Source organism: Theropithecus gelada, chromosome 1, assembly GCF_003255815.1.
Source record: "Theropithecus gelada isolate Dixy chromosome 1, Tgel_1.0, whole genome shotgun sequence".
NCBI classification, from domain to species: Eukaryota; Metazoa; Chordata; class Mammalia; order Primates; family Cercopithecidae; genus Theropithecus; species Theropithecus gelada.
Genome location: NC_037668.1, coordinates 200,146,304 through 200,173,727, shown reverse-complemented (window position 1 = coordinate 200,173,727; position 27,424 = coordinate 200,146,304). Strand labels below are relative to the sequence as shown.

The following is a 27,424-nucleotide window of genomic DNA, read 5'->3' as shown; positions in this document are numbered from 1 at the left end:
TGACATTGTATTAGGTTCAAATGAATAAGGTTTGAGTGTGTTTGTCCTAATTTGGGAAGTAACTTAAGTGGATCGAATACCATCTCTCTTCGGAGTAGTCCAATTTTCTATATTAATTACTAGTCTTTTGAAGGATAAATTATCTGAGAAAATTAAATTGTTTCTAGGCAAGGGTTGGAAGACAAACGGTTAATTATCTCTCCAAATTGAAAAAGACCAAGACAACAATCCTGTAAGTGACTGGGAAGATGGGTAAGTTGACTAACACTCAAAATGTTCTCATTGCAAAAGTGAGTCCTTGTTGGTCAAATTCACCGTGGTCTTAAACATAGGGAGAGGTTGCCTGAATGACCACAGCTGATCAGACTGCTTGAGCCCTTGGCTGAGACACTGTGGTTCCTGAACAGGCCCTGTGTTGGTTTGGAGAGGAAAGCAGAGGCCCATACCCAGCCGGGTCTATGCCTTCAGACTCCAGTCCATTCCATAAACCACTGACAGGCTATCTGAAAGAGCAAGGTAAAACAGGGTCAGATACCTAGCTTTTGTTCTTACCTCCACTACTCACCAACTGTGTGACCTAAGAAGGCAAATGACCTTAACTTGCCTAGGACTGGGAGGAGGTTTGGGAGGAAATGGAGATTCACTGCTAATGAATACAAGGTTTCTTTTGGTGGTGGGGTGGGGAGTGATGAAAAACGCTCTAAAATTGACTGTGATGGTTGTACAACTCCAAATACACTAAACGCTACTGAATTGTACACTTCAAGAAAGAAAAAAAAATGACCGAAACTCTCTAAGCCCTACTTTTCTATTTGTAAAATCAGAAGAATAAAGACCTGTCAAGCCACCCTGATAGGATTGTTATGAACACAATACAGACACAGCAGATAAATGCACTTTGAAAAAAGTTGTAATAAAAGTATAAGATATTTCAAATATTTTTATTATGACTCTTGGCTGTTCATGAACTTACCACATGTCCCTATTGAGTTGGCTAAGAAACTCAAACTCCTCATATGGAAAATTCCATCATTCAACCACTCCAGCTTCAGTGTGCCTACTATGTGTAGCCACTCTTTTAGACCCAGAATAAGGAGGAATGGACAAGATCAAGACAGCCTCTGCCTTAGAAGATGGTGAGTAAAGAAAAACAGAAAAGAAAACAGAGCAATGGGATAAAGAATGACTGAGGGAGTAAGAAAGAAAGAACTTCTTAAGTTCACAGTTCTGTGCTAACAGGGAGGTCCAAATCTATCTGCTCCTTGCAGTCTCCCTCAGCTCCTTTCCATGGTAATTTCTTCCCTTTCTAAATACCCAGAACACGTGTTTGTCTATCTCAAATACTTTAGTTACTCAAGCATATTCAAACAAGGAGACAATTTTGTATGTTGTCTTACATTATTCTCCAACCATTTTAGTGGACAACAGTATCATAAGTTCTAAGTATAAACTTTTTTAAAACAACTAGTGTACTACACCAATATAAAGATTCTTTTTTGGCCTACTTCTGGAGGCAGTATAACAGAGTGATTAAGAGAGATGCTTTGGACTCAAATATTTTGCTCTGTCATTTACTAGCTAGTGGTCTTGGCCAATGATATGGTTTGGATCTGTGTCCCACCCAAATCTCATGTTGAACTGTAATCCTCAATGTTGAAGGCAGGGCCTGGTAAGAAGTGATTGGATCATGGGGGCAGTTTCTCATGGTTTAACACCATCCCCCTTCGTGTTGTCATGATGATAGTGAGTCCTTATGAGATCAGGTTGCTTAAATGTGTGTGGCACCTCTTTCCTCTTTCTCTTGCTTCTGCTCCACCATGTAAGATGCCTGGATCCCCATTCACCTTCCTCTATGATTGCAAGTTTCCTGAGACTTCCCCAGAAACCAAGCAGATGCCTCCATGCTTCCTGTACAGCCTCTGGAACCATGAGCCAATCAAAACTCTTTTCTTTGTAAATTTCAGTCTCCGGTATGTCTTTATAGCCGCGCAAGAAAAGACTAATACAGCAAAAATTCCCTCTGCATTAAGTCTAGGCAGCCCCATCTATAAAATGGGATTGTTGAAAGCACTTACCCAACAAGATAGTTACAGGAACTGAAGGGGGAACAGTGTTTATGGTACCTAGTCAATTGTAAGAAATTAACAAATGCTGGCTAATTTTCATCAGCATTTTAAGTTTGTGTATCTTCTATATAATTAGAATAAGTTTCCAGAAAACAGAGGTCAAGTCTGAATCATCTTTGTATCCTCCACAACACAACAACATACTGAGTACTCAGGAGATTAATAATTAGCTGTTGAATAGCTTGTATTTCAGTTAATACACAAGGAACAGAAATAAGCCAAAGGTCACACTGGCAATGCACTGCACAAACAAATGCACTGTAGAGTTCTGCCTTTCCATTTTTTTCACAAATCAATTCACCAGTGCCAACCAGTAACTTTCAGTCACTATAGAAATTATTAGCTACCTCCATAGTTAGGGTTCACCTGGGATGAAATTTATTTCCTTTTAACTATAATCTTAATCTCTTTCACATTGATATTGATGCTACCAACGGTCCACCTTCTCATTAGTACCCATCCAGTTATGTTTCAATAGGAAGACAGGAGAGCAGGTCATGAAAAAGAGAAACCCCAAATTATGCTAATTAGGGATAGAGAGGAGGGAGACTGAAGAAAATAAAATGCAAACAGGGCAGAGAAGGTGAACAGCACTGTGGAGCACATAAAATCGGCAATTTCTCATTCAGCCAGTCCTCATGTGACTGCAACACATAGTCTCCAAGGATAGCTTAGGGGAAGGAGGGGAGCACTTGGTCAGGAGGCCCTCAGCCCTGGCAGACTGGGCTGCTTCCCAGCTGAGAAATCTTGGACAGACCTTCCCATAGCCATGCTTCGTCACGGGTGGGAATACAAGATTAAGTGAGGAAAGCATAAATATTGTTTGCAAGGAAAGCTTGCTCTAGACTGCTATAAACTGATCATAATTGTATGCAGTGAACTCCACTACAACCATTCAGAAATTATTTATGGTTATTTCCTTTAGGTGAAATTGAGTGTCTCAAGACTATCTTAATGTTGATGAAATCATTGCTGACAGTACCATCACAAACACTTTGTGTAATTAGTTAGCCTTGAATTTCTAACATTAAAAACTCTTCAATACTGTCATTACTTATAAAAGACAGAGTTTATTGTTGAAATAGGGGTTAGAGGAAAAACACTGTTACTCTGAAGCTAAGACTGCTGTAATTACAGTCTGGACTCTAGGGCCATGGTTTGCAAAACGAGCATGTCCCCGAATCACCTGGTGGGCTGGTGAAAACACCAGTTGCTGATACAGTGGGTCTGGGATGGGGTCCGTGACTTTCTCTTTCTACCCATTTCCCAGGTGATGCTGCTGCTGCTGCTGCTGGTCCAGGAACCACACCTTTAGAATCACAGATCCAGAATGTTTCTCCCTCTCTCTTTCCCCACTCCTACACTCCCACCCCTGCAGGCACACACAAGAAGGTTGGGTAAGAGCTTCTGAAGAGATGTGAGCAAACACAGCACATTCTTACTTTCAGTCAACAGAGTCTTCATGCCTTTTCAACTATTTCAACCAGCTCTTGAGAGTGATTCCTGCTAGTTTCGATAATTGTGGGAGAATGGAAATTTTTTTACAACCATCTTTTCCTCTTTAAAAATAATGGTATGACTGGAGGAAAAAGTGAGGATGAGTATAAGGTAACCTAAGATGGGCAGGCACAGGACTGGTCCTTGTTATGCATCACTGGGAAGTACACCACCAAGCACAAGGTCAGGCCTCTCTCCTCTCTATCAGTGTGATAGCTGTTAAGCACCAGAGCCATGGACAGCTAAGTGGGTAAGCAGGCAGTGAGCCCCAGAATCTGCATCACGATTCGTCTCTCCTTTACCTTCATGCTCAAGGTGCTGTCTTCCACCTCTATTCCCTATCATCTATTCCTAGACTGAGACAAAGTGCTGAACAGCCCTTCTGTTTGCAAGACTGGTGAATTCAAAGTCATGTATCTCTCATAAAGCACAAATGTCATCCAATGTGTGGGCTTAGCTCAGTGTCCTAGATCAAGTCTTTCAATGAGTCCTCCCTCACAGTCAGCTGTTTCACCTCCATCAGTGCCAGTGAGAGCTAGAGCAAGAGATTATCAGGAAGCATGGCAAATGAGAAAAAACTTGCCATTGTGGGTGCAGCTGAGCTTCAGGAATCATAGGTGGCTGATGAGCTATGACAGCAGCTGGTAAAGAGGTGCTGAGCTTAACCTTGCTGTCAGGTTCTAAGTTAACATTGCTTCTTTTTGTATCAAATGCCTTGATCTATATAATGGATGTGCATCTGAGAAGTTGTACATAGACCAAACTTCTGTAAGGTCGAATTTTATTTTCCCAGTGAAGGAGTTCTTAGTTACATAGATGCTTTATCTTCAGGGATAAATATTTTTTAGTATGCAGAGGATCCTCATACTTCCATCATCACGTATTCATCTAAACATATTTGTTGTGCAAAGTGCTTAATATACAGCCGTGAACAAGGCAGAGTCCCTGTCTTCACCATAGTCTGGCAGAGGAGAAGAAAGATTAACAGGTCTTTACAAGACAAGCTAAGAAGTATTTTGGTAAAGTATAAGATACTGAAGGAATACAGTGGAGGGGCATCTAATGTGGTCTCAGGGGATCAGGGCAGGCTTCCTCAAGAAGGCTTGCAGAAACAGAATGGATTTAAATTTAAATAAATTTAAAATAAAGGACAAAGAAAAATATTCTAGCACAAGAGAGCAGACAGGAGCATGGACAGTGAAGGAGGGGTTAGCAGAGCTGACAAAGCAGAGACTTGTGTTTCAGTTTTTAAAACACAGAGCCAGTCAGGTATGGTGGCTCACGCCTACAATCCCAGCACTTTGGGAGGCTGAGGTGGGTTGATCGCTTGAGCTCAAGAGTTTAAGACCAGCCTAGGCAACATGGTGAAACCCCATCTTTACTAAAAACAATACAAAAATTAGCTGGGTATGTTGGCACACACCTGTAATCCCAGCTACTTGGGTGGCTAAGGCAGGAGAATCACCTGAACCCAGGAAGTGGAGGCTGCAGTGAGCCAAGATTGAGCCACTGCACTCCAGCCTGGGCAACAGAATAAGGCCCTGTCTCAACAATACATACATACATACATACATACATACATACATACATATAATGCAGAGCCAACAAAGGGAAATTGTTAAGAGCGGTCTAGAGCTTTGAGTCAAAGAAACCCGGAATTCAATGCTGGCTCTTTTGGGAAAAAATTACTTATTTCCCCCAAATTTCAGCTTCTTGTACTGAGCACCATAGTATCCATTCAAGAAATTCAAATTATTAATATTTTTCATCACAACTAAGTAATATTATATACCCTATGCAAAAGGGTCCTCTTAATATGAGCAATGACCAAAAAGTCTTGGTTTTTGTTTTTCTTAAATAAAAGGAAGGAAATTGAAAAATAAAACTCTAGTCACTAGCTAGGGAGATAGTCATACGAGCAGATAATTACAATATCATTTGAAGAGATTCCTTCATTCGCGCATTCGGCAAACATTTACTTACTTCACATAATGTTGTAGTGACTGTCGTTCTAGGTTCTGGGAATACAGTAGTGAATATAACAGACAGGACCTCTTACTCTTGTGGAACTTGCCTTTATTTGGAGACGGTATATCAAAGAAGTAAAGCATGATCTATGTCATTTTAGAATCTAAATAAAATGTAAACAGGGAAGAGTGATAAGCATAGATTGAAAACAGTGACTGATGGATAAGTCAGTAGTGACGGATGTTACTTTGGAGAGAACGGTGCTATAGTTCAGATAGCACCTGCTGCAGCTCCTCCATGGTGCCAGCTCATACCTGACAGGCCCACTGCAGCTCCAGCTTCTACCAGATGACTACAGCAGTTACATCATTTCCTCACTCTGTCCCTCAGCTTGCAGGTAGTAGCAGCTTTCTTTTGTTGCTAATTTGTAGATTGTCTCCCCCGGTCTGTTTGCATCTCAACAACCTCATCAGCCATCTAATCACTTCTCTGTATTAAACTCTTTCTGCTCTAAAAGTCAACAGTTGTGTCTTCTCCCCAGGCTGGCCCCTGGATGATTTAGTTCTTCAGGGTGTCAAAAGATTTCACAGGTTGGGCAACAGTCTCTTCACTTGCCAGGTAAGCACACTTGATTTCACTAGCCATATTGAAAACTAAGTTAGCTCAAATCATCTTCTCACTTCCTTTGCTATCTTCCTTGGACCTGGCTTTGTAAGGCTTATCCTAGAGTAGCAGTTAGGTAATGAGACATGGCAAACATTCACCCCAGGATTTAGACTTTAGGTCCAGAATTCACTGGAAATTAGTACTAAAGTTCTATCAGCAGTCAGCACCATGGCCAGATCCAAGAGGCCACAGGCAAAAACCAGAGGCCAGAAAGGACTTTAAAGAAAACTTATTCCAGAGACCAAAGAGAGGAATTGGATACCTTATCATCTTTGCTTGTAGAGCCACTCTTCAATTTGTGTCCACTATCTGTACTGCTGTGTCATATATAGACCAAACAATTAAAGAGACAGGTTTTTCCACATGTTGCATCACCTCTAGGAATAGTTAAAATAGAAACGATCTCTGCAGCCTGTCCTGAAAGTGATCTATCAGATTTCATCAAATATCAGCTGCCTTTAATTTATAAAATATGTCATTATTTTGTGGACCACCAAAAAAGGAAAAAAAAATGTGGCCATTTAAACTTTGATACAATGCTTTCTCACCATATCAACTGTAAATCAGATCTCAATTTTGGATACATTAAAACACAACCCAAGAAAAGTGTCTTAGAACATGAAACACAGCATCACCTCTGCTTAAGGTATTCAAGTCCTCTTAACCAGAGAAACTGCTTAATGGACTGTTCATCTAGAAAACCCCAAGATTCAGGACCTTGGGGAGAGCATTCACTTACGGAAGCTAGAGATGGCCCCCGCTGTCATTTCTATTATTAGTCCCAACTCCTTCACATGTTCCCAACTATCTCTTTGGCCATGTTTATGACCCCAAATGAGGCAGCACAAGAGCCCCACAGTGGGTGGGAGGAAGCCTGATACTAAACCTGCTTCTACCAGTTACTACAACATGGCCTTGAACAAGGCACTTAACCTCAATTTTCTCAGCTATGAAATGAGGGAGTTGTGATAAATGATGTCTTAGATTCCTTTTAACACAATCATCTATGTTTACAAATGAAAGGAGAAAATATTAACAAATCTGCTGTCTGGTTATGATCACTGAACTGAACACTGGTTCTCAATCAGGAGTATGTATGTATATATATATATATATTGTCTCTCAGGGATACGTGTAAATGTATGAGGGCTCTTTTTTTCTGGTTGTTAGTGGAGGGAGGCCATAGATGCAATACAGCAGCTTGCCTCACCAAAAATGCCAATAATACTTAAATTGCGAAATGCAGACTAAGACTGTTGTGGACTGAAGGTTTGTGTGCCCCTGAAATTCATAGGTTGAAATCCTAAGCTCTAATGTGATTGTTTTAAAAGGTTAGGCTTTTGGAGGTAATTAGGTCATAATGGGGGAACCCTCGTGAACGCTTTCAGTGACCTTTTAAAGGAACTCCAGAGATCATTCTCATTCTCTTTTTGCCACTTGAGGATACAAGGAAAAGTGAGCAATCTGCAATCCAGAAGAGGGTTCTCTCCAGAACCCAACAATGTTTGGACTCTGACCTCAAACTTCCAGCGACAAGAACTCTGAGAAATAAATTTTTGTTGTTTATAAGCCACCCAGTTTATGGCATTTTGTTATTGCAGCCTGAGCAGACAAAACAGGAATATTCTGAGAAGGTGTTTATGATGATGAACAGAAACCTATCTCTCAGTTTGTGTTCCTTTTGCAAAAGATTTGTGTCTAATTTAATTATAGTGGTTATTATAGTGGTATAACATAATATAGTGGTTTAACATATAGTGGTAAGGATAGCTCTAGGAGCTGTCACTTAGGCAATGCCCAAGGAAACCCCCCAGTTTGCTATCCAGATGGTAATCTGTGTCTTAATATTCTCCTATGAACTTCTCAAGTTTCATTTTTCCTGGTGGCAGGAACGGCCCTACATATTGGACAACAACTTTATCTCTGGGCTGCGGTAAGTGGAACCAACAGGTTTCCACTGCCATGCCACATTGCTCACAAATTGCTACATGAATGTGGGTGTCTGACTTAACCTCCACCTGCCCCTTGCCGCAATATGCTGCAAAACAGTACAGGGTCTGAGAATAAAGAAGCTTGGAGAGCATCTAGACCAACAATTTTACATTCACATTTCCTCAGATAGGAAACTGAGTCACAGATAGGGAAAGGAGCTTATCCAAGATCATATGCCTACTTAATAGTCCCCAAATCTAGGATTCAAGTCTCTTGGCTCAGGTCCAGTGCTCCTTCCCCATTCCAAGTGTCTGTCACAGGTGGCGAGAGGAGAAAGTCCCAGCAGTTCCGATTCAGTGTCCTGCGGAGCAGACTGGAAAACTCTTGCCCACTGCCCAGGGAATGGGGTGTGATCACTAACCCCATGCACTCAACTCAGAAGGTGGAGCACTAACGCTCTGAACATTTGTTGATAAAAAAAAATTTCCTAAAGTAAATTATTCCACCTTCCTAGTTCACTAACTAGACCTTGTAGAAACAATTAGTCTTTTTTTAGTGATGGTTCTCAATATTTTGATGAGTCATGAGAAGCACTGTCTTAACAAAGCAATTGCTTTATACAGCTGCACATGTAGAAAGTATAAGACACTGGGCTGATTAGGACTACCTCTGGAAAATACTTCTTCGAAGGTGTTGTTTAAAATAAATCTTAGAAATTGGCTTAGTTTCTTTTTTTATTATTTTTGTTTTTGGAGACAGGGTCGCAACTCCAACCCAGGCTGGAGTGCAGTGGTGCCATCATAGCTCGTGGCAGTCTTGAACTCCTACGCTCAACCATCCTACACCCTCAGCCTCCTGAGTAGCTAAGACTAATTAGCCTGCATGCACCACCATGCCAGGCTAATTTTATTTTTTGTAGAGAGAGGGTCTCACTTTGTTGTCCAGGTCGGTCTGGAACTCTTGGCTTCAAGTGACCTTCCAGCCGTAGCCACCCAAAGAGCTGGGATTGCAGATGTGAGCCAATGCACCCAACTTTATTTTCTGATCAATTCTTTCTTTGTACTAGAAGAGAGTTTTAAATTATGTATTCTGCTTAATTGAGAACTCTAGTTAACTTGGTTCCCATGAACCTGTGTTTGGTGCAAAATTATAATTGTTGTTATTTTATCTGACTAATTCTTTCTCTCCTATGTAAACTGATTTAACATACTTTTATTTTTACCTGTTCTAAATAATCTAAATTCTAAAGCTTATAATTTGAGTATTCTAACGTTTAAAACACTCACAGGCAAGTTTATCTCAATTTTTTGGAATTTAATGATTACAAATCTGCTATTCCTGGGAATTTGCCTACATGGACTATCCAAACGCATTGAGAGCACACAGGGACTGAAACCAGTGTGTCTTATGCACCTGGCAAGGTACTCTTGAGAGCATTCTATCAGACAAGAAAAGGGAAAACTCTTTTTCTGCTTTCCCACAAGGACATGCCATGGTCCTTGGGTATACCCAAGGTCAAAGAAAGTGAAGTACCGGGTTGGGGATTAGCTCTGTGAAACCAGCCTCAAGGTCCACAGAGTAGGGAAGGCTGGGGATACATCCCTGTGATGGAACAGCAAAGAGCTCCAGACTAGGGTATGGAGAAGCTCTGGGGAACCTTGCCATTCTGAAGGAGATCTGCATCCCTGTCCTGAGTCCTTTCCTTTGGAAATTACTGTGTCTGGGCTTGAAAACCCAGAGTTCATCAAAGAGAGGGAGGCATTTTCCATTCCTTTTCTCAAACTTTGCAAAAGTACCAGAAAATGCCAGTGCATGGTTTTACCAGCCTCTAAAAGGGAAAACCAGGGCTCAATGGATCTCCCTTACATGTAATATGGTGTAGGCATACAGCATTCTGGAGAGCCATGAGATACTAGGCAAAGAGGGAAGGAGAGGAAGGTGAACACTTTCATATTTTTTTTTAAGAGGAAGAGACTTCTGGCATCATTACCTGGTCTGCTTTCAGGAAAGCACAACACTTGTACGAAGATGAGGAGCTTCTCATGTTGTAGCTGGTCATTTCAGAAGAAAATAAAAATTCAATATAAACTGACTACCTCATACACATAGATCCAAACCAATTCTTGGGGAAAGTGATAGAACTAATGTCACATTCCCTTTGGCACATTCCACTTGGCAGATATTTTGTCTGGAGTCCTTTGTCCCTCCTTCAAGAACCAAAATTCCCTCTGGTCACACCCCAGCTGTTAGATTAGGAAAAGCTAGCTGTGACTCCTTTCATCACTGTCAAGCAGCCTAATGTGTAGCTTCCCAACCATATGAAAAGGGCACTTTGCTGAGTCAGGAAGATGTCCTTGGAGTGTCTCCACTTCTTGGATTTCCTCACTCTCCTTAGATGGTGTAGGAATAGGATGTTAAACGGACCAGCAGAAGTATCAATACTTATGTATAATAATGAATTCCCTTTATTGCACCCTTACTTTGTTTCCAACAATCCCCACCATAAACACTTTATATATATATATAGTCCCATCCAAGCCTCACAAGTTTGTTTTCCCAAAGCCATGAAGACTCAGACAATTGCATCCATGGAGACACTGGTTTAAAACTACGCAGTTTTGGCTGGGCACGGTGGCTCATGCCTATAATCCAAGCACTATGGAAGGCTAAGGTGAATGGATTCCTTGAACCTAGGAGTTCAAGACCAGCCTGGGCAACACAGGGAGACCCAGCATCTAAAAATTTTAAAAATTAGCCAGACATGGTGGTACACAACTGTGGTGCCAGCTATTCAGCAGTATGAGGTAGGAGAATCACATGAGCCCAAGAGGTTGAGACTGCACAGAGAAGTGATTGTGCCACTGCACTTTAGCCTAGGTGACAGAGCGAGACCGTCTCAAAAAAAAAAAAAGAAAAAGAAAAACTACCCAGTTTTAAACCCTCAGCTTCTCTGTGATTCCCAAATCCACATCGGACCTCCACTTTAAATCCCAGATCTATGCGTTCAACTGCCCACCAAATGTCCACAGTCACATGGTCCAAAAAAACCTTCAAAGTCAGCATGCCCCACCTGAATTTTATCTAGATCCCTGGTTCTTTTCTGAACATTCTATCTCTTCTTTTAACAACACTATTCATAACATTTAGAACTCTCAGTCATCCTCAACTTCAACCACCCTTCCTGTATTTCATAGTCATTTAAGTTCTAGAATTTAAGCTCCCTGATGGGCAGGTGCTTTGCCTGTTTTGTTCATCGTTTTGTCCACAGCACATAGAATGATGCCTGATACATTAGTAGGGATTCACTAAGTATTGAAGGCATAAATGAATGAATAAATTCTCTGAAACCCCTCTCTAAGGTCTGCCTTGGTTCAAACCTTCATCTCTCACTTGGAACACTGCAATAGTCTCCTGACCAACTTCCCTGCCTGCAATGTTACCCCAACTCCAATCCATCCTCGCTACTCCTCTTTTGGAAAAAACAGACAGAATAACATCACAATCCTGTTTACAAACTTCTGATCTCACTTCCCACAACCATCAGAGTATATTCAAATAAGATATACAAAATCCTTCACATTTTGGCATTAATCTTACTGCTCACTCACACAGGATCTCAGTGCTCCAGAGCAATCCTACAATTCAGTCCTTCCTCTCATGCCTGGATACAACCCTACTCTGCAACTCTGTACAGGTTAAGTTGCATTTTCTAACAACATACTCATTTTCATTTCATTGCCTGCAAATTACCTACTCTGCCAAGTTACAGTTTCATACCCATTGTGAAGCCTTTTCCAAATAGTCCCAAGTACTTTGCCCTAATATACATACACGCACCCCAAGAGGAATGATAGCGCCAGTCTCTATGATCTCTTAGCACTTTATATCTCTACTATAATATTAATGTATATTTTATTTTATTATAATTATTTTGTTATAGGAGTTTCTTATCCCCTGAGGAATCTGAGGGTCTGGAAAAGAGAGGTGGTTTCCATTCCTCTTGTAATCACTAGTATCTAACCCAGAGTCTGACAGATATAGACAGGCTTTCAAAATGTTTGCTGAACTGGCCTCAATTTAATTTAGTTAACATCAATCAGAGAGCAACGAATAAACAAACAGCCATGGACTTAGTGAGACTAATTCTCTGAGGTCTTCACCGCCAAGGCCAAACTAAAAACTGAAGTAATTACTCGGGTAGATGATTCATGAAAGAAGGAAAACCATTTGCATTTGAATGATCTAGTGAGGATTTTCTGCTTATTGATGTTTCTGGAATTTTTCAGATAATGGCTTCAATTCTTTGATTCTTTCATGGTATAGAGAGTAGGCCAGAAAGTTAATCTAACAATCACTCTCCCATCTGAAACCAGGCAACTTTCAACCAGTCCTGTTGAACAGCAAACATCCATAGAAACCAAGTTTTTTGAATGTCATAATGTGGAGGTCGAAGGGCCTGCAATGTTCAGATTCAGCACTCTAAAGAGCTCCTAAAGAATGCCAGGAGGTGTTCAGCTGCTTTCCTGATATTTAAATCACCTCGCATCTGGCCACCATTTATTTATGCCCTTAGATTTCTGAAGGTTGGGGTATGAAGGTCAGACAGAGCGTAGGGGGCGATGCAGTCGATAGTATCTGTAGCACAGTACCCAGAAGGCGCGGGAGCAAAGACCAAACCAGGAGTCAGCTCAGCCCAAAGGAAAGCAGAGTTCAGGTAGCGACGGTGTCTTGTGCGTTTCTTCCCTAGTGCATGTGCGAGGAGGGCTGGAGGCACGAGCGAAAGAGGGAAGGCAATCTCGGTCTCCAAAAAATCCAGGCGACTCTCCCTGTCAGCACAAGCGCTCACACGTGCGCCCACGCGGACACACACAAACTCACACACACTCACATTCACATACAAATAAATCCCCAGCACCTGCCTCGGAAAGCCCTCTCTCGCAGGCTGGCCCGAAGGCGCGGCTCCGCCAGCGGAGAGCCGTTGGATTTACCGTGGCATTACTTTTAATTAACTCTGCGGCGCGGCGCGGGGAGCGCAGGGTGGGCCCTAATCCCGGGCCCGCCTGACGTCACCTGGGAACGCGCGGCGGCGCGGGGCGGCGCGGACCCGGGACGACCTCGCCGCGACCCGGCCGCGCCTCCGCCCGCGCGGGGCTTTGCTCCGCGGGAATTAAAGGAAGGAGAAATGTTAGTACACTTTTAATTGGAAACCGAGTTCTTCTTTCAGAGCGGCTTGTTTACTCAGGATTGGGCATTAGAACTCAGGGGAGGCTCTAATTGAAGTGACGGCTTTGGAGATTATGGGGAACATATGGCCCTACCGCCGGGCTCTTTATCTGCATTTTCTCATAAAACTGCCGTCCGTGTGTGTTTCTGCGCCTGGCCTCTTGCATTTCTGAGGGGCCTTTGAAGAGAGGGCCGAATGCGCGCGGGGGCTTCAGGCACTTTGCGCTCCACGGCGGGTCCCGCAGCCCGGCCCGAGCCGGCCCGAAGCTTCGCTCCGGACTAGACTGGCACCGACGCCGCCCCCAGCCTGAGCGCTGAGAGGGAAAACGAGAGCTAGAAAGGAAAGAAATCGGACTGGTGACTGCCTGGCAGGGGTGTAATTCAAACTGTTGTGAGCAGCCGGCAGGAGGGAGTTGCCAAGGTAACGGGAGATTCCCACCCGCCGCCCTTTCGCAAGGCCCAGGAGAGGGAAGCCTCAGCGTGCTGGGTTGGGGCCAAGCCCGTGCACATAGGATACTGGGAACACGGGTATCTTGGGACAGAATTACATTTCTTTTTCCCTATCATAAATCAATCAAACAAATATCAATCGTACAGGCTTGCAGACTCCACCACCAATCACCACACTGTGGGTTCTCTCACCCCCACCCCTGCCAGATTCTCGCCATATCTAGAGATGCCGGGTCAAATACAGGGCACATCGTTAAATTTGCATTTCCAACAAACAATAATTTTTGTATGGCATGGGACACATTTATACAAAAATATTATTCATTGTTTATTCTTACACATGGATTTGTGTTTGCTGCCTCTCACAACCCTAACTACACCTGCTCACTCTAAGCAAAACACTGCTTTCTCTTTTAACTCCAGAGTCTGTGGCCCAGCACCAAGGTTCTGCAACTGAAAGAATGGCTGATTAAGGTATCTCAACTCCATCCCTCTGAGCTTCACCTTCTCCTGGGGCAACGGCTCTCAAGCCTGCTGCACATTAACTCACTTAGAAAGCTTACACACAAAAAAATCCCAGGCTGCACCCCAGACCATTAAATCCGAAGGTCCATTCCATAGGAGTTCAAAGTTTTTTTCGTTTGTTTGTTTTGTTTTTTTAATACATAAGTAGAACAAGTCTTATAGGGTAAATACTTTGAAGGGAAACTCAAGAATATGATATTGTTTATCCATTTAGTTATTGATGGTTTCCTTCTACAAGAATGTAGGCTGTGTGAGAGCAGAGATATCATCCCAGCACCTACCATAGGACTGCTACATAATACTCTGTACTCAAAAGTATTTGCTTGCTAGTCAAACTGCATACACTTCTCTGTGTTCCACATCCCAAACCTAATCCTTGCCCCATGTAAATGCTCAGCAAATTCCTATGGATGGAACAGATGCTGAGTTAGTTCAGTCACTGCTTTCCCACCTTCACTGATTCCTAAGAAGGAATGCTTGTACACTGTCTTTTCGGTTTTTTTTTTTTTTTTTTTTTTTTTGAGACACAGTCTTGCTCTGTTGCCCAGACTGGAGTGCAGTGGCACAATCTCGGCTCACTGCAACTTCCGCCTCCAGGTTCACACCATTCTCCTGCCTCAGCCTCCCAAGTAGCTGGGACTACAGGTGCTCTCCACCATGCTGGGCTAATTTTTTATTTATTTTTATTTATTTTATTTTTTTAGTAGAGATGGGGTTTCACTGTGTTAGCCAGGATGGTCTCGATCTCCTGGCCTCATGATCCGCCCGCCTTGGCCTCCCAAGGACACTCTATCTTGAATACCATCACCACTATCTTGAACACCACTGATCCCACCTAGCACACCCATGCCACACAATATGCAAATCCCTGATCAGGATCACAAAAACAGAAACAAAACAAAAACAAAACAAAAAAAACCCAAGCGTGCCTCCAGGTCCCAGCGTGCAAACCTGGAATTGGACCACTAAGAATCCAGATGGTTCTAAAGTTACCCAGTTTTCAATATATTTTTACAGCACCAAATAGCAGAGTACCTAGTTTGCCACCAATCCTTAGTAAACTGGACTTTGAGGGTCTTCCTTGGTCACAGAAACCAGGGAACAGGGAAATATTGAAGGTGATTCTTCCATTTGCTCAGTAAACTGTCTAAAGCATCTTCAGATCCAACTTGAAACCTCTTGATGGAAATCTAAAGTTAGTAGGCTTGGCTGGAATGTCAGTGCAAGAAAACCAGTGTCTTCCCTGCACCTCCTCCCCGATCTTTATTACACAATAGAAAGTGAGTCCCTGGTCATTTAGCTCAGCTATGAAAGACTGAAGTCATGGGTTGGCTCTGCATGTCCAGAGACTACACTCCTAAAATTTACTAGTCATACTGCCCCATCATTGTACCCAAAGAGGACCCAATGTAAAGGTGGATAGAAGCACATTGTCATCATTGCCACTAGAAAAACAAAATTGAGTTCATTTCTCTGAAGAGTATAATTGTAAAAGATGGTAGGACATTACAGGTCAGCTTGTAGAAGAAGCACGTTAGAAGAAGTTTTGATATGTACCAATTTACTTCACTGTCGTGCTTTGATTCATTTAACTGATGGCAGCTGTGGTTTGCACAGCTGATACCTCTCATCTGGACAAAAAGTCAACTGATTTTTCCTGCTACTATCAAATAAGCCACAGGAGCAGAAGAACCAGAAGTTTGTTGAATAATTATAAACATAAAACAAAAAAACAGTAATAGTATCTTATGTGCACTTTTAAAGTACTTCCTCATTCACATAGCACATTGTCTTTAGATCCTTCAAAGCCTCCTATTGCCTTAGAAGAGGTACCCATGAGATGTACAGTAATAGTGATTAGTGATTAGGGAGGAACTGGAGGTTAAAAAACAAGGTGAGCTTGTGACTGATTTTGAAAGGGAGTGTAAACTCCGTTCAAATCACCTTGTTTTCATTGCTTTAATTATATATGAAAAGGTCCTTCAGTTGGGATCTCTAAGGTAGTAAGTCCTAATGAGTACCTGGAGCACTGCCATAGCCAGCCAGAAAGAGCTGTCAGTGAAACACGAGAACAAAACATAAGGTTCATTTTCCTACACACATACATTTTAAACGACTAGGCAACACAGCATAGTGTTTAATGATGCAGGTGCTGGAGCTAGACTGGATGTGAATTCTGGTTCTTTCCATCATTAGCTGTAGGACTGTAAGCAAATTACTAACTTTTCCATGTTCATCTTCCTCCTCTGTAGAATGGGAATGATAACATTGCCTTCCTCATCAACTTGGTGTGCTGAGTAATTCATGTAAAATTAGTTAAGTCATGTAAAGTGCATAATTTAAAGTAATGCTTTGTGCACAGTAAGAGCTCAATAATTGTTGACATCATTATCATCATCATCATGCAAAAATCACAATGATCAGTTGCCCATTTGGCCAATTTTATTTTTTACAGAGGTGGAACAGGAGAAATGAATGCACACAGATAACACACTACTGCTGATTAAATATGCTATGAAACAACTGCACTAATATTAACTTATGATTTTATTATTTATTTTAATCAAAATTGTTGTGTGAACACATTTTCAAAAATAAAGTACAGTCAGACAATGCATTGTCTGAACCTGTATATTGCCTGTAACTTTTTAAGCACTAAAGATAAACTTTACCCAACTCATAATTATAGCAAGGACCAAACCCCTCTGTTTCAGTATCAAGTGTCCTGACTCGGTAATTGGTAGAATTAAGTTCTTATTCTGGCTTATCCCTGACTCAAGTATCCTGTGTCTTTATTTCTCCCTCTACTTTATGAAGACAAAACAAATACACTAGAAGACAAAAGTTCAGCACTGAAAAGAAATGCTTAGCCTCAAACTAAGAGCAACAAACAATTCTGGTAGTGAATTTTATGGCAGTGATACTGTGTAAGAGAAAAATCTGTTAATTTTGAAAACAACCTGAAAGGCTCAGGCAGTTCTAAGTGCTTCTTGCCTATCATCCAGAGATGCCAGATTAATAAATCAGAAAATGTTCATGAAGACCTTTGTACTAGTCATGATATAAATATGTGTACTCTTGATGTCTCCTTAATAACAACAATAAAAATAGACAACAGTTATTACATGTTTACTGTACTCAGGCCACTTCACCAAGCCTTTGGGCCCAGAGATGATATCGTTTGTGCCTTCTGTCTTATTCACAGCACCTGGCACAGTAAGTATCATTAAGACATATTTATTGGCTTGACATTTAAGGAATTTATACCAATTCCAAAACCTGGGAATAGGTTTGCAAGTAACTGTGCTTTGAAGCAGTGTTTTTCAAACTTCTGGTTATGACCCATGAGTAGCTTATGAAATTACTACAGTGGGCTAAAAATAGAATTTAGAATAAATGGAATAGAAAATATCAGCACATAGGGCAAGTGGCAAGTCAGTCTAAGTGTTGAAACTTATATACTCACATATAAATGTGTATACTAGCTTATGATAAAAAATGTATTTTTTACTCGGCTGTAGTTAAGATTTTCTGAAAAGTGCTACCATAGAGTCTTTTGAAAACATGGCTCTAGAGAACAATATAAAATATGATTTAAATATGTTTCTTCACAAATATGTTTAGCAGAGTACTTTTAAATACCTACCCAGGTTTTTTTTTTTTTCTTTTTAAAGTGGCTCACCCTTCTGCTTCTTAAAAAGAAGAATGGCTAGATTGATCTCCAAGCTATGTCCCTTTTCCCATCTGCCAGCTCCTTTCTATCACAAAGCTGGCCCCTGTTCCCCTGACATTAAGATGTTGGCTTTGAGATGTTTTCCTCAACTGTGCTGCTCAGCATTCACTATTCCTCTGCCGTTCTTTTTCTGCAACTAAAACATAGCATTTAGCACAGAGTCTGACAGAGTGTGGGTGTCTGTAAGAAATATTTGTTGAATTAAAGGTTAGTCAGGTGGCCGCCTGGAAGGACATAAATAGATTATGGCATGTAACAGAGTAATGCTAGCAGGCCTACTTAGGAATAGAGTAACTCTGGCTCAGCTGTACACTGCATTCATTAACTGTCAGGTTCAATGTCCTGTCTGGACTCAAAGACTCCAGTTGCAAGAGAAAAGTCAAGTCCACTCCAAAAGCAACTCATTCAAAGATGGGAGACATACCATCACCCTCAGACCAAGAGGCACAGACAGCTCCACCCCTAGGATAACTATATGCCAGGAAGTATAATGTTTAAGAATAAGGAAGACTTAGGTATTTAAAATAGCTCAAATAATGACCAGTGTACACATCAGTTTTCTGGTCTATTAAAGAAAGGAAGCTACGTTTGATAAATCCTTCCCATTCTTGCTTGAGATTTCTATTAAATCTCAGAAATAACTTCAAGACTGTTTTTCCCCCAGTCTTCTGCATTGACTTTCCAGGATGCAACAACACTAGCTAGCTAGGATGTTCAAAAACCAGAAAGTGCCTCTGAGACACACAGGCCCTATGATATGAATCAGCCCATCTTTACTTTATGCACCCTAGCCACCCAAAATGACAGGCCTTTCTGTACCACCTTGAGGTTCCCAAGGTATGCTATCCATAAGTGCCTAAAACCAAAGAGCAAAGACGGAAGAGGAGATACTTGCAAATGATGGATCTTTGGTGAAATAAGCTTATGACCCATGAGCCATCCATAACTACACTAGCTCCCACACTAGGAGATAATAATGGTAACTGTCATTTATTGGACATTGATCAAGTTTCAAGCCCTTGATTTTCATTACCTCTTTTTGTTCTACAGCAACCCACAAAGGCTGTATTGTAACTCCCTATTTACTGGTTAGGAAATAGAGTCCTGGAGAGGAGAAGTGACTAGCTCAAAGTCACACTGCTTGTGAGTGTAGGGAAAGCATCAAAGACCTGTCTTGCTTTAGATCCCATGCACTACGATATGGAGGACGAGACTTCTTCATAACCCTGCTGACCTTTTCTATCTTTCATTGTAAAATTCAGGACGGTGAACTGACAAGGATAATCCCAGAGAAGAGTCAGGCACTTTCCAGAATTTGTGAGTTAACTGCTGCTCCTCTAGTCTAATTTATTGGAGAACAAGAAGATTTCCAAGACACGGTGGATGAAATACTTTTGAAATGAATTGGAAAAAAAAAAAAAAAACAGTTCCAAGGTTGTAGAAGGAAATTAAGACAAATGTCTAAATACCTGCAGTGGAGAGCATGACTCAGAATAGGAGAAAGAGACATATTACACAATGAGAGTGGCAAGCGAGGCATTTGGATCTTCCAAATCAAAACATCCTATATCCCACGGAAAATTAGGAGGAAGAAGGATTCACAGACTCCAGCAGATGTGAGGAATCTTCTTTTTGGCTTCGGCGAGAAGAAAAGTTACACTGGAAGTTGATGCTTCTTTGCCAAGGACATCAGAGGCCAATATGAATAGGACAAAGTGAATTTATTCACACAATAAGCAAACATTTACTGAGTGCCTATTGCATGCCAGGCACCATGCTAGGGCCAGATGAATGCAGAACACAAGGAGTGAAGCAGTATAAGCCTCACAGAGCAGTTCAGATTGCCCAATAAATGGAGGCCATGGAACTGCTGCATTAATCCAAAACATAAAGCATTATTTGCAGAAAGGGGCCCTCATGACTGGGACTTCGCAACCAGGCTTCCTCTGGGAAAATCCCTGTACAAAAGCAGAGCACCTAAAAGAGCCCTGCCTTAGCCAAGGAATAAATCCTAGGCATAATCTAAAATGCAAACTGGTCTTCAGGAAGAAAAAATTTTCAATGGTAAATAAAAAAGCAAAAAAAAAAAAATAGCATTTGGATCCCGTGGTGAAAGACACTAAAAGGAAATAAAGATATTGTTTGAAATAGCAAAAATGAAATTCTGACTCAACATTTTTTCAGTGATTCCAAAAATGAAGAAAAAAGGAAAGCAATTTAACATAAAACTAATTGCATCCCAGCACTTTGGGAGGCTGACACGGATGGATCATGAGGTCAGGAGATCAAGACCATCCTGGCTAACACGGTGAAACCCTGTCTCTACTAAAAATAAAAAAATAAAAAATAAAAAAATTAGGCAGGCATGGTGGTGGGCACCTGTAGTCCCAGCTACTCAGGAGGCTGAGGCAGGAGAATGGCATGAACCCGGGAGGTGGAGCTTGCAGTGAGCTGAAATCACACCACTGCACTTCAGCCTGGACAACAGAGCAAGACTCCATCTCAATTAAAACAAACAAACAAACAAAAAACATAAAACAACTAATTGCAGCATGATGTACTGGATTCAATTCTGGAATGGATAAAGACATTAACGGAAAAAATTTCATGAAATGGAATAATGCCTATAATTTAGTTGAGTGTTATACCAATGTTAATTTCTTAGTTTTGATAAGTGTACCATGGTTATGTAAAATGTTAGCATTACAGGAAGCTGAATGAAGGGTATATGGAAACTTCTGTCCTATTTTGCAACTGTTTTGTAAATTTAAAAAACGTTTTTATTTTTAAAAGTTTTTAAAAACTGCTTCACAGGACACTCTCAGGTGACTTCTGACTTTAAAAGAAAATGCAAAGATAAGAGGGGTAGATAAGTAAGAAATGCAACATGGACCAGCCAGAAGCCATGGTTACCCACAGCCAGGCCCCAAGCCCCTGCCTCCACCCCCAGGTCAAAAAAGCTAATGAAATCATGGGCTACATCAACAGAACATAATATCTACGACAGACAGTAATAACACTGTGCTGGTTCAAACCACATAAGGAAAACCGTATCCCCTTCTTGGTTGTACCTCTGAAAAAGATTGTAGATAGAAAACAGAAAGTCTGTAATGAGGGCTAGTTAGAATAATGAGGAAGAACTAGAAAGGAAAAGACAAAACTTAGAAAATATCTTAGCTCTCAGGGAGCATTTCTGTCTTGAACTTGAAGGGCTGCCCCATGTAGAGGAAACACTTACTTTGCGAGTTCCCAAAAGTACAGCCAAGACCATGGTTTGAATTTACATACAGAGATTGATGTTGGAATTCAATGTAACAATTCTGACAATTTACCCTCAGAATTGAAGTCAAGGGCCACTGTGATATTGTGGAATATATATTTGGTCTTCATCCAGTTTCTTGGCAAAATCTACTAAAATCCTTGAACACTCCAGTGTGATAAGAGTATCTTTTGTAGGCTAATGGTAACTGGGAGCCCCTAGGTTCTTTCAGGATGGGGGCTGGTCACTGGAAAGACCAAGGCATGATTAGAAGGTTGGGACTTTCAGCCCCAGCCCCTAACCCCTAATCCTTCACCTCTGGGGAGGGGAGAGGGGCTGAAGGTTAAGCTGACCACCAATGGGTAATGATGTAATCAATCATTGCCTATGTAACAAAACCTCCACAAAAACTCGGAAGGACAAAGTTAGGAAACTTCTGGATAGCTTGAAATGTGGAGGTTCCTGGAGAGGTGCATCCAGAAACAGCATGGAAGCTCTGCACCCCTTCCCCCATACCTTGCCCTATGAATTTCTTCACCTGTCTGTTCATCTGTATCGTTTAAAATATCCTTTGTGGTAAATGAGTAAATGTAAGTAAAGTGTGAGCTGCTCTAGAAAATTTAGTGAACCTGAAGATGAGGTCCTAGGATCCCCAATTTATAGCCAGTGAGTTAGAAATATAGCTGACAACCTACTACTTGTGATTGATTGACCTCTTAAGTGGGATGGGGCCTGGCAGTCTTGTGGGATCAAGCTCTTAACCTGTGGGATCTGATGTTACCTCTAGGTAGACAGTGTCAGAATTAAATTGAATTAAGGGATGCCCAGCTGGTGTCCACTGGAGAATTGCTTGCTATGTGGGGAAAACCCCTACACGGCTGGTGTCAGAAGTGTTATGTGGAGTGGAGAGTAGAGAGGAGAAAAAGCAGTTTGGTATTTTTCCCCTCTATCTCTTCAACTCCCCATGATAGGAAGTGCTCAAGTAGAGGCTGGATAAGTATCTGATGTGAACTTGGACTGGATAAACTCCAAAGTGCCTGCCAATCTCAAGAGCCCGTGATTCTCTGGTGAAGGAGAAAACCACTTCTAGAGACTTATGTAGAAGTTTGTAAATGTTCGGGGCTCTCTCCTGGAGACCTTGGGCATCCAAGTTGCCCAGTGTCAAAAAAAAAATCATCTGACTCTGGCTACAAATTCCATTCATCTGCTTGGGAGGCTGCTTCAAGGCCATCAGGAAAGCAGGGACCAGGACAAAAAGGCTTGCCCACAGCAGAAAAGGGCACACAGCAGTTGCAGATGTCCTGAGTTTGGTATCCCATCATGCTTTTGTGTAAGATCAGTCAGCATCACAGAACTATACATTTAAAAAATAATAATAATTCCAACTTCTGTTTTAGATGCAGGGCGTACATGTGCAGGTTTTTTACATGGGTATACTGCATGATGCTGAGGTATGAGGTACAAGTGATCTGATCACCCAAGTAATAAGAACAGTACCCAAGAGTTAGTTTTTCAACCTTTGCCCCCCTCCCTCCTTCCTCCCTCTAGAATCCTAGATGTAAGCCACCCTAGAGGTCATTGATACAGTCTTCCACCAACTGTAACTAAAATGTTAAGGGACAACCAGTTTATTTCCCATAAAGGCAATCCAGTCTGATCCTTTGTCAGACACAGTTCTACCCTATGTTGAACCAAAATCTGTCATTTCTTCCCCAGTACATGGGTCGGCAACCTTAGGAGTGACTCTCATATGTTCCTTGGTCTTATTTTTACTTAATACACTGAGTCTCTTTAATTATTTATGATTTAACAAGCTAATTACTCTCCTCAAGTTTCTCTCTCGTTAGTCCTCAAATGTATCATTTAAAATTAGCCCACATATTCTAAATGTGCTCGGACCAGGGCAAAAAAAAAAAAAATACTGAAACTATAGTTACGCATTAGGGACACTGTAGTTCTATTAATGCAGCATATGTCTGTTTTGGCTCCTGTTGGGTTTATTGCCAACTATAACCCCACGTGGAATTCGCTCAAAACAGGCACCATTTCATACAATTACAATTGAATTTTGGGAGATGATGGTTAGATTTCATCTTGCTGTCTTTGTGCAGTTCTGCTAGCTTGTCAAAATCTTTTTGAACATTGAGAGTATCCACTGCCACACCAGCCTTCCTTGCCAGGTTTGTGTCATCTGTAAACCAAATAAACCTGCCTTCTGTGTCTTCATCCAAGTCATTGATAAAAAGGTTAAAGATATTAGATCAGTCATTCACTGAACAAACAGTTATCAAACACCTACAATATATATGTATGGTACTCAAGACAGAAACCAGAGGAGGAACTGTATTTGTACTGGGGCAGATCCTAAAGTTGTCTGCTTTCTGTTAACAATGATGTGGACTTCATTCCATGAAGATTTAATTCAACTAATTAGGTACTTCTTGATCACTTACTCTTCTCTTGACATCATGCTAAGCTTTGTTAAAGGAACAAAGGAACCAAAAGCTACAACCCTGTTCTCTAGAAGTTTGTCTCTTAGTAAAGAGGCAAGCTTTGGCACACAAAAAAATTTATGATACAAGACAAGCAGCATTGATATAATTGACAAAATGAGTAGTCCAGGTAAGATATTTGATTCTGGTTGAGACTTTAATGTCACTTCATTTAAAACTACAAAAATAATTACAGGTTTTTAGAGTTGAAAGGGATAACAGAGGTCTTCTAGAACTACCCTGCCCTCCCACCTCATCAATATTACTTTGAATGAATGGGGAGTGCTGTCTCTTGAGTAGTTTTACTCTTTGTTAGATCTAATAATTAGAATGACATTCTAGAATTTCCTGTGTTAAATCAAAAATTACTTCCCTGTACCTTTCTATCTACAGTGTAAACACTCAATAATTTTGTTGAATAATTAAATGAATGAATTATAATTCTGTTCTCTGAAACTGGAAAAAATAGGTCTGATCAAATCATTTGAAGACAATTATGTCCTCATTCAGTCTTGACTTCTCTATCCTAAACATACACAATTCCTTCATTTGATATGCTTTTGAGACCTCCCCATCCCCACATCATTCTTGTCATTCATATTCTGACTCTGTGCCTGGCATAATACAAGCACTCAAGATATGTGTACTGAATGAATAAACTGGAAAGCTCCAATACGTCAATATCAGCCTCAAAGAGAAATTTCCATAACTGAAGGTATTGCTGAAAATGTGATCAGAAAGTGAATCTGTTGCAGTTCCCTGGTACTGAGCATTATAATTTTATTAATCTGTAAATGTTGCTTAGATCAGATAAGCTTTTGCTATTGCCTTTTTTTTTTTTTTTTTTTTTTTGCAGAGGTAGGGGCGTGGAGCCAATCCACTAATGCCTCGTATTGATTTTGTAGTGAAGTAAAATCTGTAAACCGTTGACACAGGGACTACTGAATAACTTAGTGATTAAGCCTCCAAACAAATGTTTATCAGGAAAGGCTAGACCGCAGCATTTATTTCTATGTGAGAAAGCATATCATATGGGTTTCTATGTGAGAAACCCATATCAAATGAAGGGATTATGTATGTTTAGGATAGAGAAGTCAAGACTGAATAAGGACATAATTGTTGCCTTCAAATGATTAGATCAGACCTATTTTTTCCAATTTCAGAGAACAGAATTATAATTCATTCATTTAATTATTCAACAAAATTATTGAGTGTTTATACCATAGATAGAAAGGTACAGGGAAGTAGTTTTTGATTTAACACAGGAAATGCTAGAATGTCATTCTAATTATTAGATCTAACAAAGAGTAAAACTACTCAAGAGACAGCACTCCCCATTCATTCAAAGTAATATTGATGAGGTAGGAGGGGAGGGTAGTGCACATCTTTCTATGGTCATGCTGGTATTCTGATCACCATAACACCTAAGCCCTTGGGAAATTAGAAATTCTACAGGATTCTAGGGAGGAAGTCTAAGAGCAAGATACCTGGAGGAAAATGACAGGATAAGTTGACCTTTTAATACCAAGTGGTATACCCATTAGAATGGGCCCAACTGCCCCTGAAGAAGATACTCCATAAGTTGGTACCAGTGTTCCTGACAAGGAGAAATTTCCCTTAAATCAAAATAATAAATCCAGGAAAACCTAAGGCCAATAACACCAGTAGAAGTTGGGGCTTTCCTGATGTCAGCTTTCTTAAGGCTGCAAGCAAGGCCAGGCAAGAACCAACCTGGAGGTAAAGGGAGCAGAACACGGCTGCTACAAAGATGCTAACACTGTCTAGTGGATGTCAAGCACCTGCATTTATTGAACGCCAGGCTTTTTATATGCATTCTGTCTCATTCTCCAACAATAAACCTGTTAGTAGGTGTGATCATCACCATTTTATAGCTGGGAAGATTGAGGCTTAGAGAGATTCCAAAATTTGCCCAAAGTCACAGAGATATAGTGATAAAACCTGGCTAAGGCATCCCATCTGTCTGTCTCCAAAGCTTTTGCACTTAAGCACCATGCCATGATGCTTTTTTCTTATGTGTTTATTCACTCTTTAACAAAGAGTTTATCAGGCACCCTCAGTGCTCCATGCCTGTGCTAGGCCTGGGAATACAGTGGTAAATAAGACACACATTGTCCTTCACAGAGTTTAGCACTCTGAAAAGAATAAGAAACAACCAAACATGTAACTACAATGAAGTAAATATCCCAGTAGCAGAAGTTAAGGGTAAACTCACCCAGCATGAGGGATTAAGAGACCTTCCCGATAAAGTTGCCTTTAGAGGGAAGCTTAAAGGATAAGCTAGCAGGACAAAAGAGAGAGGGAAAGAGGCAGAGAAGGAATAGACTTTTAAGATTTGAGAGTGGGTGAGACACACTGACAGGTGCTAGGGCCTAGTAAGGCTGGAGTGAAGGATGGGAGTGATCAGAACCTCCCAAACAGGCCAAAGATATGGATAGAGTGAGGTTACAGGGGGCTTGGAAATGGACTGGAATTGGCAATGGCAAGAACTAGTAAGGTCACATAGATGTGACCTAATTGGATCTCACAGATTCCTACGGATAAGAGGAATGCTGGAGCTGTGTGGACCAACACTCCAAAAAGGCATTTCATGTTGAATGTAGTCAGTGTTAATTTAATGTAATTTGTCTGGCCTTGTGAAGCCTGCCCTGTAAAATCTCTGAACCTCTCCTGTCTTCTCTCTTTCGCCAACCCTCAAGGCAATAAGAGGGAGGGTCAAGTGGCTGATGAGGAGAAAGAACAAAATCATTCTAGTGCCTTTCTTTATGTGACCTGCCAAGCCTTAGATAGATTCCATCTTTCCCACTTGACAAATGAGGAAACAAAAGCTTAGGACAGTTTGGTGATTGTGGTAGACTGAATTATTGGTTCCAATCCATCATTCTCTTTAAAAGTATTATGTATCTATACCTGGGCAGGGGTTTGTGGTGCATGGAGTGTATTTCTTCTCCTCTTGACTTTGGATTTGATATTGCCATTTGCTTTGGCCAATGGAATATTAGCAGACATGATGTGTGCAGAAGCTTGAAATGTGCTCTGTGGTTGGGCATGCCTTCTTGCACTTTTACCACTCTCCGAAGATCATGCCCTGCAGCTGCTGCTCCTCAAACCTGGATCCTGGAATGAATGGCACAGAGTATTCCTAAACCTTGTCTACAGCCTGGAGCTAAGCTCAGCTGAGATCAGCAGACTCCAGGTAACTGGAAGCCTGAAGCAAAGTCCAGTTAACTCCAGTTAACCCAGACACGTGTGTGTGTGTGTGTGTGTGTGTGTGTGTGTGTGTGTGTGTGTGTGAAGTGTTTATGGTTGTATGCCATGGAATTTGAGGGTAATTTGTTATGCGCCATCGTCATGGTAATCGCTGACTGATGAGAGATTACTCTGAGCTTACAAAGAAAGTTCCTGGAATACACAGAACTGCCTTGCCATGGAGCTAGGCTGCCCTGGAGGCTGGCCCTCTAGGGAAGAAACAATGCAGACAGCCACCCAACTCCACTCTACCCACCCCACCACAGCCCTGCCCGCCACCTGGCAC

General features: G+C 41.3%; 1 protein-coding gene across 2 annotated transcripts in view; it reads right to left on the bottom strand.

Annotated features, from left to right (window-relative positions):
* LMX1A (LIM homeobox transcription factor 1 alpha) overlaps positions 1-27,424 on the bottom strand; it is a 154,146-nt gene that overhangs the window by 20,160 nt on the left and 106,562 nt on the right. The window lies entirely within an intron of this gene.